Raw genomic sequence first — 13,461 nt, 5'->3', positions numbered from 1 at the left:
CACCCCCATCTCCTACCTACTAACCTCATCCCGCCCCCTTGACCTGTCCGTCCTCCCTGGACTGACCTATCTCCTCCCTACCTCCCCACCTACACTCACCTTTACTGGCTCCATCCCCGCCTCTTTGACCTGTCTGTCTCCTCTCCACCTATCTTCTCCTCTATCCATCTTCTATCCGCCTCCCTCTCTCTCCCTATTTATTTCAGAACCCCGTTCCCCTCCCCTCCCCCATTTCTGAAGAAGGGTCTAGGCCCGAAACGTCAGCCTTCCTGCTCCTCTGATGCTGCTTGGCCTGCTGTGTTCATCCAGCTCTACATCTTGTTATCTCAGATTCTCCAGCATCTGCAGTTCCTACTATCTCTGAAAGGACTTTGTTCTTTATTTTTAAAAGGCTCCATCTGTTGGATCATGTATTGAGAGTTTGTATTTTAACTTTTTATAAAACTGGCTCAACAGATGCTGTTTAATTCTATTCCATATCCATAAAGATATAGTGACATCACATCAATATAATCAGCACTTTACTATTATTCAAATGACAACACAAGATCGCTTGACATTGTGCTTTTTTTTAGTTTTGAATGCAGACCTGATTGCACAGTAATGTACTGAAAACAGCAGTATGCTGCCACTTTCCATACGTCTTTCCAATGGAAAAATAAAATGTGCATAGTTCATAAAACAATCTAGTAGCTCCAGTAGTTTTATGTTGATAGTCATTTGAGCAGGCTAAAGTTTTTCAATTCAGGAACAAAAAGAGAAGCTGCTGGAAAAGCTCAGCAGGTCTGGCAGCATCTGTGAAGAAAAATCAGTTAACATTTCAGGTCCGGTGACCCTTCCTCAGAGCCATTCAGAGGAAGGGTTACCGGCCCCGAAACTTTTACTCTGATATCTGTTCATAAATGCCTCGATATCTGTTCACAAATGCCTCCAGACCTGCTGAGCTTTTCCAGCAGCTTCTGTTTTTGTTCCTGATTTACAGCATCTGCAGTTCTTTCGGTTTTTATGAAGCTTTGTAGTTGTTTTGGCCACTAGATACACTTTAGGGGTAATGGGACTCATTGTCACAGATGAATGGTTGTGTTTGCAATTCGCTCAGTTACACCTCAAAGGTGAGTTAGGCCAGTTTCTTGGTTCTCCAATGGAATAGTCACATAATGGTTTTACAGAGATTAGGAAGCAATGGTGTATCTGACCTCTTGGTGTGGTTGTGGGAATAAACTGGAGAAAGGCGGAGATAAAACAATAAATAACTAGAAAAAAAAACTACAGTATGTAAAACGTTGGATCAAGACTCTGCCTGCCTGTAACCTAAAACATCTCCAAACCGGTGTAAACATCGTGCAGTGCTATCACAACGCTGCTGTGACTTGTTATTGAATGGGTTATTTAAAATCATGTACAAAACGTGTACACTTTCTACTCGCTGCATACCTAGTGTGCGCATTCTGCAAACAGAAAACTCTCTGTGTAGTAGTAGTTTTTTTTTGCAGAGCCAGCAACGTTTGCTGTCACAGGGCTGTGCACGCCCTCCCCTTCTCTCTCCCTACTTCAGCAGTTGGTGCATTTGGAGTCTGATGGTGTGCAGGAAAAATCTGTGACATTTGAGGCGCTGGAGGGATCCAGCGAGCATGCTCAGTGGGCCAGCCCGCTCAGATAGAGGAAGCTGGTTTACATAGGAGTCATACCAAGCATAGCCTGCATGTCTGTGCAGTTAACTTGCAGCGGGCTGTGAGGAGAGCTGGCGCGTTTCGTTTCTGTCACTTCTGACTTCTCTAACGATGAAGAGCCCAGTCTTAAAAGTTTCTGGCCTGTGAGGAGAAAAAAAATTAAGCAAACAAAAAGTCTGTGGGCACAAATAGAACCTTCTTTTTTTGCCACATTTGTGCTTGTTATTTTTTTTAAAAAGTTTTATTTTGGATCTGAAAGGCTGGGGCCTTTCAGCTTTGGAGGGAGAGAGAAAGCAGCTTATTCTTGAAGCGCGCTATCTGGTTAAGCAAACAGCTGGTCTTTTTGCTACCCAGTAAATGCTACTAAAGAAAATGGACCTGCTGAACTATCAGTACTTGGACAAGATGAGCAACAATATTAGCATCCTTTGCTTTGAAGGTAAATCTCATTCGTTATTCACGAATTGCAACAAAATAAACAATGGGTTGGGTGCATTTTTTGTTTCCGATTTGCAGAGTGCCACTTTGTTACCATACTCCCTTTTAGAAAATCCAAAATGTTTAGATCTCTCGCTTTTAATACAGTCTATCAGTTTCTCTTCAACTTGCCTGTCATTTTTTTTTTAAATCCGGTTTGTCTTCCTTTGTTTGTGGAATAGCTGTGTTCGCTGCGTACCCAAGGCACCGGGGATCCAGCCGCGCTAACAAAGGCAATTTGCTGCCTGTCTGAGGAGCCATGTTGTACTTGCACAGTCTGACTCTTTGTTTAGCTTATCATTTCCTGTGTAATTCTGAGAAAGTTCTGACATTGAAAGATGTATACTTCCCTCAAATGCTGGAAGAAACGATGCCTGAACCAAAAAAAAACAACCTCTTTTGTGGTTCAAAAGAGTTTGCACACAATATTTTGTTGTACTGTTGAGAGTTCAGTAATAATCGAACCTTTTGTGGTACCTGTATTGTTAAACCACCAATAAGGAGTGGTAAATAGCTTGATTTTTAGATTCTAAAAGCATTAGTGTTGTAAAGTTGTTTGGCAGAATACTCTCTCATAAACCACATTTGGTACAGTAATATCCATTCTGGTGACTAAATCAATTAAAGCTGCATATTTTTGGATTTCATTCAATAAAAGTATAAAACAGAGTTAACTGCAAAAGGGTGTCTCTGTACCTGACCTGTTGATTAAGATAATATTGTAAACTGTTAAGCAGTTTTGTGTTTGTATGTCAGCTTTATTAGCTTCAAGTTTTAAAATTGAATCTGTTAATGAGTTACAACTGTAACAACCAGAATACAAGTAAAAGTTTAAGACGAGTAGAACAGAATTCCTGTTTTAAATGATTAACTTACAAATGGCATTTCTTTTCAAAACAATTGACAGGAAGCTTGTTTTTATTCCGGTTAGTTTGCAATTTAACTGCCCATTCAAGAATGAACGTGGGTGAGGTTGAAACATAGAGTAGACAAAGGATTAATGTTTTTCTGAAACATTTTTATGTTTCTGATTTCATTTATAACTTTGCTAGTTTTTTTGGTTTATTCTTTCTCTGTTTATGCAAATATTTTATTCAAAAAAATTTTATCTCAAATTTTGGGAGTTTCCACGAATAATAAAATGTACCCAGAGTTTGCAAATCTTAATCATTTTAATAACGTGGAAAATGCAGTATAAATAAGCAAAGTTCTGTAGACCAGAAATGCTTATCCAGAATTCATTTGGTATTAATAAAGTTAGAACATTTCTTTTATCCAGTTTTTTTTCACTGAGATTCAACATATGATGGAAATTAAGAATGGTTCAGCCTATTTTGATGTTTATTATGATTTATTTCTTTGTTAAGTTTGACTGTTCTATTCTGGTTTGCACAAAATTTAGACACGCATGAAATTAGTGGAACATCAGTTAACCACATCTGTTTTCCAATTTTCAGCTTCTTGGGCATATTAATTCAGTTTGAAATCATTATGAGTTTTAATACAGTTCAGTGATGCCAAACAAATTGCAGTTTGGCAAACTCGCTGTTGCGGACTCCTGGGAACTCTGACTGTATGTTTGAATAAAGATCAAAGACCAAAGCAAACTTTTAATGGTGGGAATCAGGCAGTCATAATGCACAGATTTTATTCTTAATCTTTTTATGAAGTTTCAGAATGTGTGGTTACACTTAGTTTTTCTCTTTACTAATTGCCTCTATGTTAGCAGTGGTTGTGACCTGGAAGCAATCCTGCTCAGCAAACACTAATTCAGTAACATTAATGGCAATGCCAGAGGTCACTGATCTGGTCCACGCATAATTGGCATTAAAAAATCTGATATGTGTTGGCTTCTTTCTGCTCACAATCTTCTCAAAAAAAACTACATCAGTAATATTCATGTACAGTATTTAGAATGTTAATTGCATTTATGAATACAGTTTTAAAATGTACTTTTTTTAATAATGGGAAAAGTGGTTTTAAATATCTTCTATCAATCACTACAACCATTACTGCCCCAAGCTCCTTCAATGCAAATCAAATTTTGTCTGGAGCTTGGTGCTTAGGAACATTGTGATCGTGTCAGCTTTATCTAGTTTGTTCATATTTTGTTATCGTTTAGTTTGACTATATTACTGTATTATTAATGTAAATTTCATTATAGTTGGAGACCTGCAGAGGTACAATGATGAAACATAATTATTAAATTAATTTACCCCATCAATTATTGAAATGCTTTATTATGTGCGCAAGTTCAAACCAATTCCTACAAAAATACCTTTGTATATAATTGACACTGAATTCTACCCTGTGTGTATAGTTCCTGGCTCTCTGAGTGGAAGGTAAAAAGGATGGATCATTTTAAAATGTTCAGGTTGTTTAAATGTTTTTGTTTACAATGGTTACAATTACTAACAGGAAAATTGGTTATGGAGCATTGTCAAATTTGAAATGAATTTTTGTTCATTTTGAGTTTTAAAATCAAAATGGGTAATTCCCAGAATTGTAAGCCTAGAGAATTGCAATTGAGCTGAATTTCTGTGACTTTTGGTGCCTGCTTTTAAGTCTGATTCAGTGTGATCTGTACACCCAGGATGCTGACATTCGGCAGTCCATTACAGAAGCGGAGGCAGCAGCACTGGGGTGAAAGGGCTATATAGCAGAACCATTCTGTACCAGCTGCCTGCTCTGCTGCACCGTGTCAAATGACAGACACTTGATACTCAGTGAATTTTGAGCTTCAACATCTGCATCTTATTTTTTCTTTGTGAAAAGGATGTTCATTGAGCTCATTCAATCTAGTAAAGATAGTTCAAGCATAGTGTGTACAGTAGTAGAATTATTTAATTTGCTATTAATTCTATTCTGGAAAATAATGCAAAGATGTCATTCCCTGTGGTGGGGCTAGTATCCCTTGATAATGATTTTCATTTGTTTAGTTTGTGTCCAGATGGCTAAGGCAACAGGAGGTGTCCTTTTGTGATATATACTCCTTCTGTATCCCTCTCCTTGGCCTTGAACTGCAGTTACTAGGATGTAGAAACCAAACAATAAACACCAGAATTTTAGCAGCTGACCTTTTGGGTGGCTCTTTGAGCAGCAGAATAATTAATCCTTTACCAATATAATAACTGATTAGCTTAAGTGAAAGTGATTCTCCTGATTTATGTGAGTGATTTCTGAACATTTCACTTCAAGTAGTTGTTCAAAAACCTATTTCAGAATCCTTTCATCATGACAGGCGAAAAGCAGTTGGCAACTGGAAAGGTACTGAGTATTCCAGAGTTGCTGGAAAGGAGTGAGAAAGACTCCCTTTTAAGATGAAGGATAGCCAAAAGTATGGAGAAACATCTGTGACTGGAAGCCTGGTACATATTATAATACAGTAAACAATTTTCTCTTGGACATCAAAATTGCCTTTTTCTCACACACGTTCTGAAATGCCACAGTCAGAAATGCGACATTCTGTTGAGATGCAAATAGCATGATATCTAGCCCATTATCACTTCCAGCTTCTATTGAAAAGTTGTTCACAATTACTGAATGGGATCCCAAATACTTGATCAACATTTAATGGTTCTCCCTGGTCATATGGTATTAGCTTGGATTTTTGCTGAGAAAATGCAAGGACACTTTATTTTGGGAAAAGATCAAACTGAGTTTTCTGAAGAAGGGTCTAGGCCTGAAACGTCAGCCTTCCTGCTCCTCTGATGCTGCTTGGCCTGCTGTGTTCATCCAGCTCTACACCTTGTTATCTCAAACTGAGTTGACAGTTGAGTTTCACATTGTCAGAATTGAGCAGTTTCCTTTCTTCTGATGGACCAGGAGCCGCCTTTTGATTTGTGTTGATGGCAATTATTTTCAAATGTCAGTTCTGAATTGGAGCTTTGGGTTTGAATCTGAAGTATCAATCCAGGTCACTTGTCCGTCTCATCAATCTAACTGAAAATTAGACATTTCTCAAGTTATATTAATGTCTATAGCGTTGATGTGTAAAGCATAGCGATAAAATCAGTGTCGTCTGACTATCTGACCAATATTTACCAACACCGAAAATAGGTTATCTGATAATCTATTTAATTTTGTGGTCTATGGAACTTTGTGCACAGATTGACTCCCCATAGTTTCTGCATTGTAACAGTGACTACACTTCAAAACTACTTCATGAGATATAAAGAACTTTAGATTGTCCTGAGGGATTGTGAACAACACCTAATATAAAGGCAGGATTTTTTTAAACTTAGTGGTTTTTAATACTTACTTATGTTACAAAAAAAGTCACTTTTGTGTAAGCCATATTTGGTTTGGTAATACTTAAAGCACTTTTTTTTCCCTTTCTTTCTCCTGCACACTATTTTGGCGGGAAGCAAAGTCCACTTAAACCAGAGTGATCCTGCCTTGTAAAACCTGATCTGCAGCTTTATGCAAACTGGCTTGACATCTTTATGTTCACTGCTTCATCTCTCTGCAAAGGGATAAAAGGAGAGGTCATTTTCAGTGCTATCGTCAGTGATCTGAACACTTTCTCAGTTCCAAAAGACCTGGAACAGATTTAAATGGAGGCAAGGTAGAAATGAAAAGACGAGTAGTGGAAACAACAGTCAGCTTTGTTAAAGTACAACTAAAATTAAGACAGAAAAATTGCTCATGCATAAGTCTGTGGAATTTCCATCTGTTTTGCATGAGAACAATTTCTCATTATATTTTGATTTGAGACCAAATGCAGATATTACACTCTTGTTTGGCATCTAAACCTGGATTCACAGTTTAAGTGTGCTTTCTCATAAAACAACTGATTGGGAATGTGATTAAACTCAAGTTCAGTAGCCTTGTTTCCATAATTGTGGCCAGAAGATTGAAGTAGCCAGATGGTCAACCTAAGATTGACCACTAAGCAGCACAAGAATGGCCATGATGAAAGCAGATCTAACTGAAGTGTATGAGAGAGAGAATCTAAAATGTTAATCATATTTGCATTATTTGTGTATGAATAATTCTTAATTGAAATGAATTTCCCATTATTTGTCATTATTTTGAAGATTTCTATTTTTAGTTTGGTTTTAAGAACAAATTCAGCCCTTCAACAAAGGCATCTTGTATTTGCTTTTGAATATACAACAATTCTAACTGAGCTTGGACTTGCAATTTAATGTATACTTTGTCAAATAAATTTGTCTATTTTAACTCCACTAGTTAAATGATCATTTTAATTCTTATTCCTTTTTAATTGGTTTTCTATTTTAAAAGGAAAACCATTCAGAGATCCACTTTGTAACAGGCAGAATGATTGGTGAGTGGTTTCCACATGGGAAAATGGGTCAGGATATAAAATTTTGCAGTTGTAGATATAAATAGTCTTGAGCCAAGTTTGTCTGTAAGTCCTGTGCATATCTTCAGTTAATATGGGGTACAAATTTACATTTATGGTACGTATCAGTCTTGTGCATACATTGCTTCTGGCCAGATCCCTGGACATATTACTCTAGGACATCTGGTACGCTTTGCAGCTACATTTTTCCATTCCAGTAACTGTGGTCGACCCGGATTAAATCACATGCAACTGAGTGAGAACGCTGACAGTTCCGTCTATGCCCCACCCACCCAGCCATTTTTTTTTTTTCTTTTCCTGGCTGAACAAAGGAAAAATATTAGCTGCAAATAGGGATGTGCAAACTGCAACCTTTTATTAACAGTGAAATTTGGATAAAAATGTTATGAATTAATGTAATGCACAAAATAATGTGGTAATGGAAAAAAGCTTAATGGGCACAAAACTGTTGTGGAGGACTTTAAGAAAATCCTTTGCATTTGGAGATGTGCATTTTGCTTTGAATGGTCACAGTGGAAGGTTAAACTTGCATTGAATCTAGTATCAAATCAACTTATTGCTGCAATTGATGCATTGTAAATGCATGTTTTTATCTGCAAGCACAACTGTTGATCTTCTAATCCAGTGATGTTGACCTGTAGCCCTAGTACCACATGTGGCAAGTGTATTGTTGAATTCTGGATTGTACTTATTTATTTTGTTTTAATCATGTAGGCTAGAGTGATTGATTTAAAAAAAAAAAGTGATGTTGCTTTGTTAGTTGGATAAATTGTGAATCAAAACATTTTTAGATATCTAATGTTTGACTATTAATGGAGAAACTGGTAGCCACCCTTCCAAGTGCAGTGATGCTCAAGAAGACTACATTTTGGATACGTCTCTTCTGATTTATTGAATGTTACTAAGGCAAAAGCAGTTTATTCTCATTTTGTAAATTCCATTGCCTCGATTTTATCCTCCTTTTGTGCCTTGACCAATTTTTACTTTTTTTTGGGACTAATCATAATTCTTATGAACATTTAATTTCATGCGAATAACCTCTGTTATTCGGTCAGAATGAATTGGGAGATGTTACACACAGTTTCAGTAAGTCCTATTTCATGTTCATTTAATTCTCTGTCTGGCACATTTTTATTTTTGTAGCTTTTTCACATCTGTTGGCTCCTTCCTGGGGAGCAAAAGTAACTTGGCAAACATCAGGTTAAAATTCCATGGGGAGGAGGGGTGGAAATTCTATACATAGCTGTTCAGCTGGGCAAGGGAATAGATGTAATTGAATTTTGCTGCCTCAAATGAATAAGCAGTCAGGAAGGAAAAATTGGAAATGCATCAAAATGCTGCCTGGTAATGAGGCTATGACTTGTAAAAAGTCACATGAATATCTTGCATGTGGAATGTGTAGTATCTGGTTCTAGAGACAAAAACTAAATTAAATGTATTCAAACTGCTGCTGAACTTTTTTCAGAAAAGTCTAGGTTTATCAGAGTATTTCTTGCCAAAGTTATGATGTCATCTTGGTTGCCATGGAGTGTGGTTAGACTGGAGGAGACAACCCAGCCAGTAAAATAGGACATTTGTTTGGTGAACTGCACTGTGGTTTCCCTTCACTGAATGCAATGGGGAAAACTATCAACAATAAATCTCTTGAATGTTCAGCTCGTCTCTTTTTCTGTTTTTTTTTTGTACTTTGAGGAAGAGGTGTGGGCCTTGTAGCAGACTTGGGTATATGCACTTATTTTTCCCGTGTAGGCAGGGTGTGAGCGTCTGTTTGGAGTTGGGTTTTATGCCTATGTATATATACTGTCGAACATTAACAGTGTCCAATAATCTCATAAAGTTTAGTTTGGCAAGCTGCTTTTTCCTCTGCCACAGCCCTTACGGTGCGGAAAGAAAAACAACATTTCCCACAGCAATACTGAGTTATAGTTCTCATTTTAGTAAAGCAATTAGCAAATTTTATGCAAATTCTAATGTTTGCATCCATTTGTGGTACATTTTTAGTGTGAAACTACTAAGATGTTCATTGACATGCAGTGTACATTTTTGAAGTCTTTAATATGCAAGCATATTTAACTCTTTGCAGAACTAGGTTGTACTTGCAACTTGCTGTAGGAAGGACAGTGTTCAAGGCGATTAATTTTTTAAACATTTGATCCATAGGTGAAGCTGCACTCAGGAGTGACGGTAGGATGCAGTCAATCCCAGTGTCCTCTGCACTCACCAACCACCGCACAGGACCTCCACCCATCAGCCCCAACAAGAGGAAATTCAGTGGGGACCAGGGAGGAGATGATATGGAAAGTGAGAGTGAACATGCCTCTAAAACAAGCAGATTATATGTTCAAGTGTAAGTATTTCTTGACTAGAAGCATTCCACATGCTGCAAACTGAATTCTTGTGTTACACTAATTTTCAAAAGATGGAACTGGTTTGAAGCAGGTGAAGCAACCTGAATGAAGAACAGATTTGGCAACTATTAGTCTCCCTGAGCTCTAGTATCTGTGTGCGCCTATATTAGGTGGTTCTTATTTTACTGAGCAAAAATTTGAAAAACAGTATGGAGGTTTAAAAGAAAATCTCATGGCTAAATAGTGGACTTGCCCAGGTACTGTCTGTACATAAACTGGTGTCCATCATGCTTAAGCCAGAAAGAGCTCAGTGTATTCAAACTCTAAATCTGTCTAGAATGTGTCTCTTTTTTTCTTAGTCTTCCAGTGTAAAAACAGAAGTGAATGACAATTCCTTTTTGTGTTTGAAGAGATGAGTAGAAGGATATGGAGTATGTTACCCTCTGAAATCACTTTATCCACCATTGTACTGTGGCTTATTTTTCTTCAGACTTTCACAATTATTTTTGTACACACCAGCTTTTCTTTCTTTTTATGCAATAATGTTGATGTCTACCACGTTCTTTGTTTCACTTGGCAATGTGGCTTTAGGCGCTGTGAATCCTTCCTCACCCTATCCTAGATTGCGCTATACCCCTGTTGTAAAACCTACTTCTTGCCTCCCCAGGCCTGTCATATGACATTGCTTTATGGATGCTGGATTCCCTTTCTTTATGTTTTGTGTAACAGAGTATTCTCCTCCCCATTTTATTAATCTGCAGTATTGTGATCCATAACATATGCTGTATGACACACTTTAGTGTCAAACAACCTATGCCCTTGTTCTGCCACTGCACGCTATTCACCTTTTCTAGCTTCAGTACATTCTACTGCAGCTCAGGAGTGCTCTGTGGCAATTCATCTAGCTGACTTTGACAGGTCACCCCAACCCTTCAATTGCTACTTGATGAGCAGAAATACCATAGAAACACCATTCCTGCGCGCGCACACTCTCTCTCTCTCCCACCCTCCCATCTCTCCCTCACATACACACAGACACATCTTACCCCCACCACCTCACATATTCCTCCTCCCACACCCTCTCCAACTCTCTCACTGCCTCTCCTCACCCTAAGACGTGAGCATTTTCAGGAGGTGATCTGCTACTCCTTCTCGGTAGAACGGGGGTGAGCAATAAGCGTATTTTACTAGACAGTTTCCACTATTTTATTGTATGCGAGGTACCAATTATTAGAATCTGAGAACTTGACTCAACAAAATGGAGAAAACTGGTGTTGCTTTTCTCGAGCTTTATCAGAATGTAGCATTCTGCAAGCCTGTGAATGGAATTTTCCACACGTGGTTTTGTACGCTTTGCAGAGGAAAGAATGCATTCAGTTTTAATCCTCAAGTGCTAATTTTTATATATTTTTGATTTTTATTCGATCTGATCTCCACATAGTTTCCCAGCGCCAGTTGTTGCTCATCCTGGCTTTATCTGCGTGAATCTGGCAATTAACGGCAATTTGCCAGTGTCTCCATTGTTCCAGCATTTGGTTAGATGTGAGCCTTTCTACCCTGGGCTGGACCAATCATGTCCTTCCGTGATCTTAGACAATGTCATTTGGTTAAAATATTAATAAAACCCTTTGTTCTTGTGTTGGTTGAATGGACTTGCAGCAGCGGCCCTGTGGTAATAAATGCTGCAAACTGCGTTATTGCACTACACCATTCAAATTAGAAATAATTTCATTTGCATCCATGATCCGTGTTGAATTCGTCAATCTCATTTTGGTAGCACTCAATTTGTGTTTGTATTTAGGAGCTAAATAAGGGAAAAATCAACTTCTGTTCCCACTCTTGTTCATGTTTGTGGATATCAGCTGTGATGTGATGGCCCTATCAATTACTACGTCACATAATGCCAGCTGCATACGGTTTAACCAGTTGCTGCCTCCAGCCTCTGCCACCTAGGTCCAGTATGACCCCCACCTCTGAGGCATAAGAAGTGAAGACTTAGAATAAAATGAACTGCACTTGGAAAAATAAATTTAGTATTTACTTGCTGCTTTCGCCATGTTTAGATTTTACTTCATAAAGCAGATTGTGAAAGCACCAATATTCTTTCGGTAAGAGCAATATAATCCTAGCACAAGTTTAGAACTATCACTTTAAGGCAGATGTTTTTTTCCTGAACAACGCCATTCACTAAGCAAAATGTTTTCGCCAAATCATAATGAATAGTGAAGCAATAGCAGATTTGTTTTTGGAAGTGCAACAACTGAAATCATTCAACTTATTTAATGGGAAATTTACAAGTTTTCAATACTACAGCCAATTTCTTCTGAGAATTTTCTGCATACCGTGTGCATTTTATTGCTGCTTCCATTAACATTCAAACAAATTAAAGTTCTGTTTGTAGATGCCTGGTATAAGCTTTTCAGATGGTTCAGCTGATGCATATAGAGCCTAATGTGGAACTGATCCATACAGCCCTTGAAGGTCTTGCAATCAATGCCAAATGTGTGCTGTGTCAGCCGATATTGAATTGTGTGGTGGTAATAGCTTTTAATTTGTCCTGGGTTAAATCTCTCTGGTTTAAAGCTGGAATGGAATTTGTTATTTTCAATGATTGGTTGAAAGGTATTTGTATGGCTACAGATTGAATGTAAAAACTCATGAATGTGTGCATTGCTAGTGAGACCACTATTTACTACCTATCCTTGATTACCCTGGAGAAGGGGTGATGAGCTGCCACCTTGATCCATTGCAATCCATATAATGTAGCTATACCCTGAGTCCTGTGAAGGAGGGTGTTCCAGGATTTTGACCCAGCAACAGTGAAGGAACAGCATCATAGATGGAATGTGGCTTGAAGGGCAACTTGAAAGTGGTGGTGTTCCCTTGCATCTGCTGCCCTTGTCTTTTTAGATGGAGGTCATGAGCTCTGGAAGGTTTTGCATTAGGAGTCTCTATCAGTTGACACAGTGCATCTTGTAAGTAGTTCCCATATTCTCTCAAAGTTGCACAGCCGTTCAGAGGTTCTGCGCATGCTGATCACCTGCTGACACATTGACTTCTGGCTCTGGAAGTCACTGCTGCACATGGACATGCGAGGTCTCTGCAGTGGCAGAAACATTTCGAGGGAATGTAGGGGTAGTGGACACTGCTGCCACTGTGTTTTGGTGGGCACATCGAATGTTGAAGGTGGTGGATGTGACACTAGTCAAACAGGTTGCTTTGCCCCGGATGATGTTGAGCTTTTTGAGTGTGATTGGAGTTGCAGTCGTCCAGGCAGGTGGAGAGTATTGCACCATGTTCCTGAATGTGCCTTGCAGATGGTTGACAGGCTTTGGAGATTCAGGAGGCGAGTTGTTTGCCGCACAGTTACCAACCTCTGACCTGCTGTAATAGCCACAGTATTTATATCTCTGCTCCTGTTCAGGTTCTGATCAATGGTAACCCTGTGATGTTGATGGTGGGTAATTCAGATGGTAATGCCATTGAATATCAAGGGAGAATGGTTGAGTCCTCTAGTTGGAAATGAACGTTGCCCAGCACTTGTATGATACAAACGTTACTTGCTAGTTATCAAGTCAACCCAGAATAACGTGACACTTTAGTTTGAACATCAAGCTGTCATCTAGTGGAAGGCACA

Source organism: Rhincodon typus, chromosome 16 (assembly GCF_021869965.1).
Source record: "Rhincodon typus isolate 14 chromosome 16, sRhiTyp1.1, whole genome shotgun sequence".
Classification (NCBI taxonomy): Eukaryota; Metazoa; Chordata; class Chondrichthyes; order Orectolobiformes; family Rhincodontidae; genus Rhincodon; species Rhincodon typus.
This window is presented reverse-complemented; position numbering follows the sequence as displayed.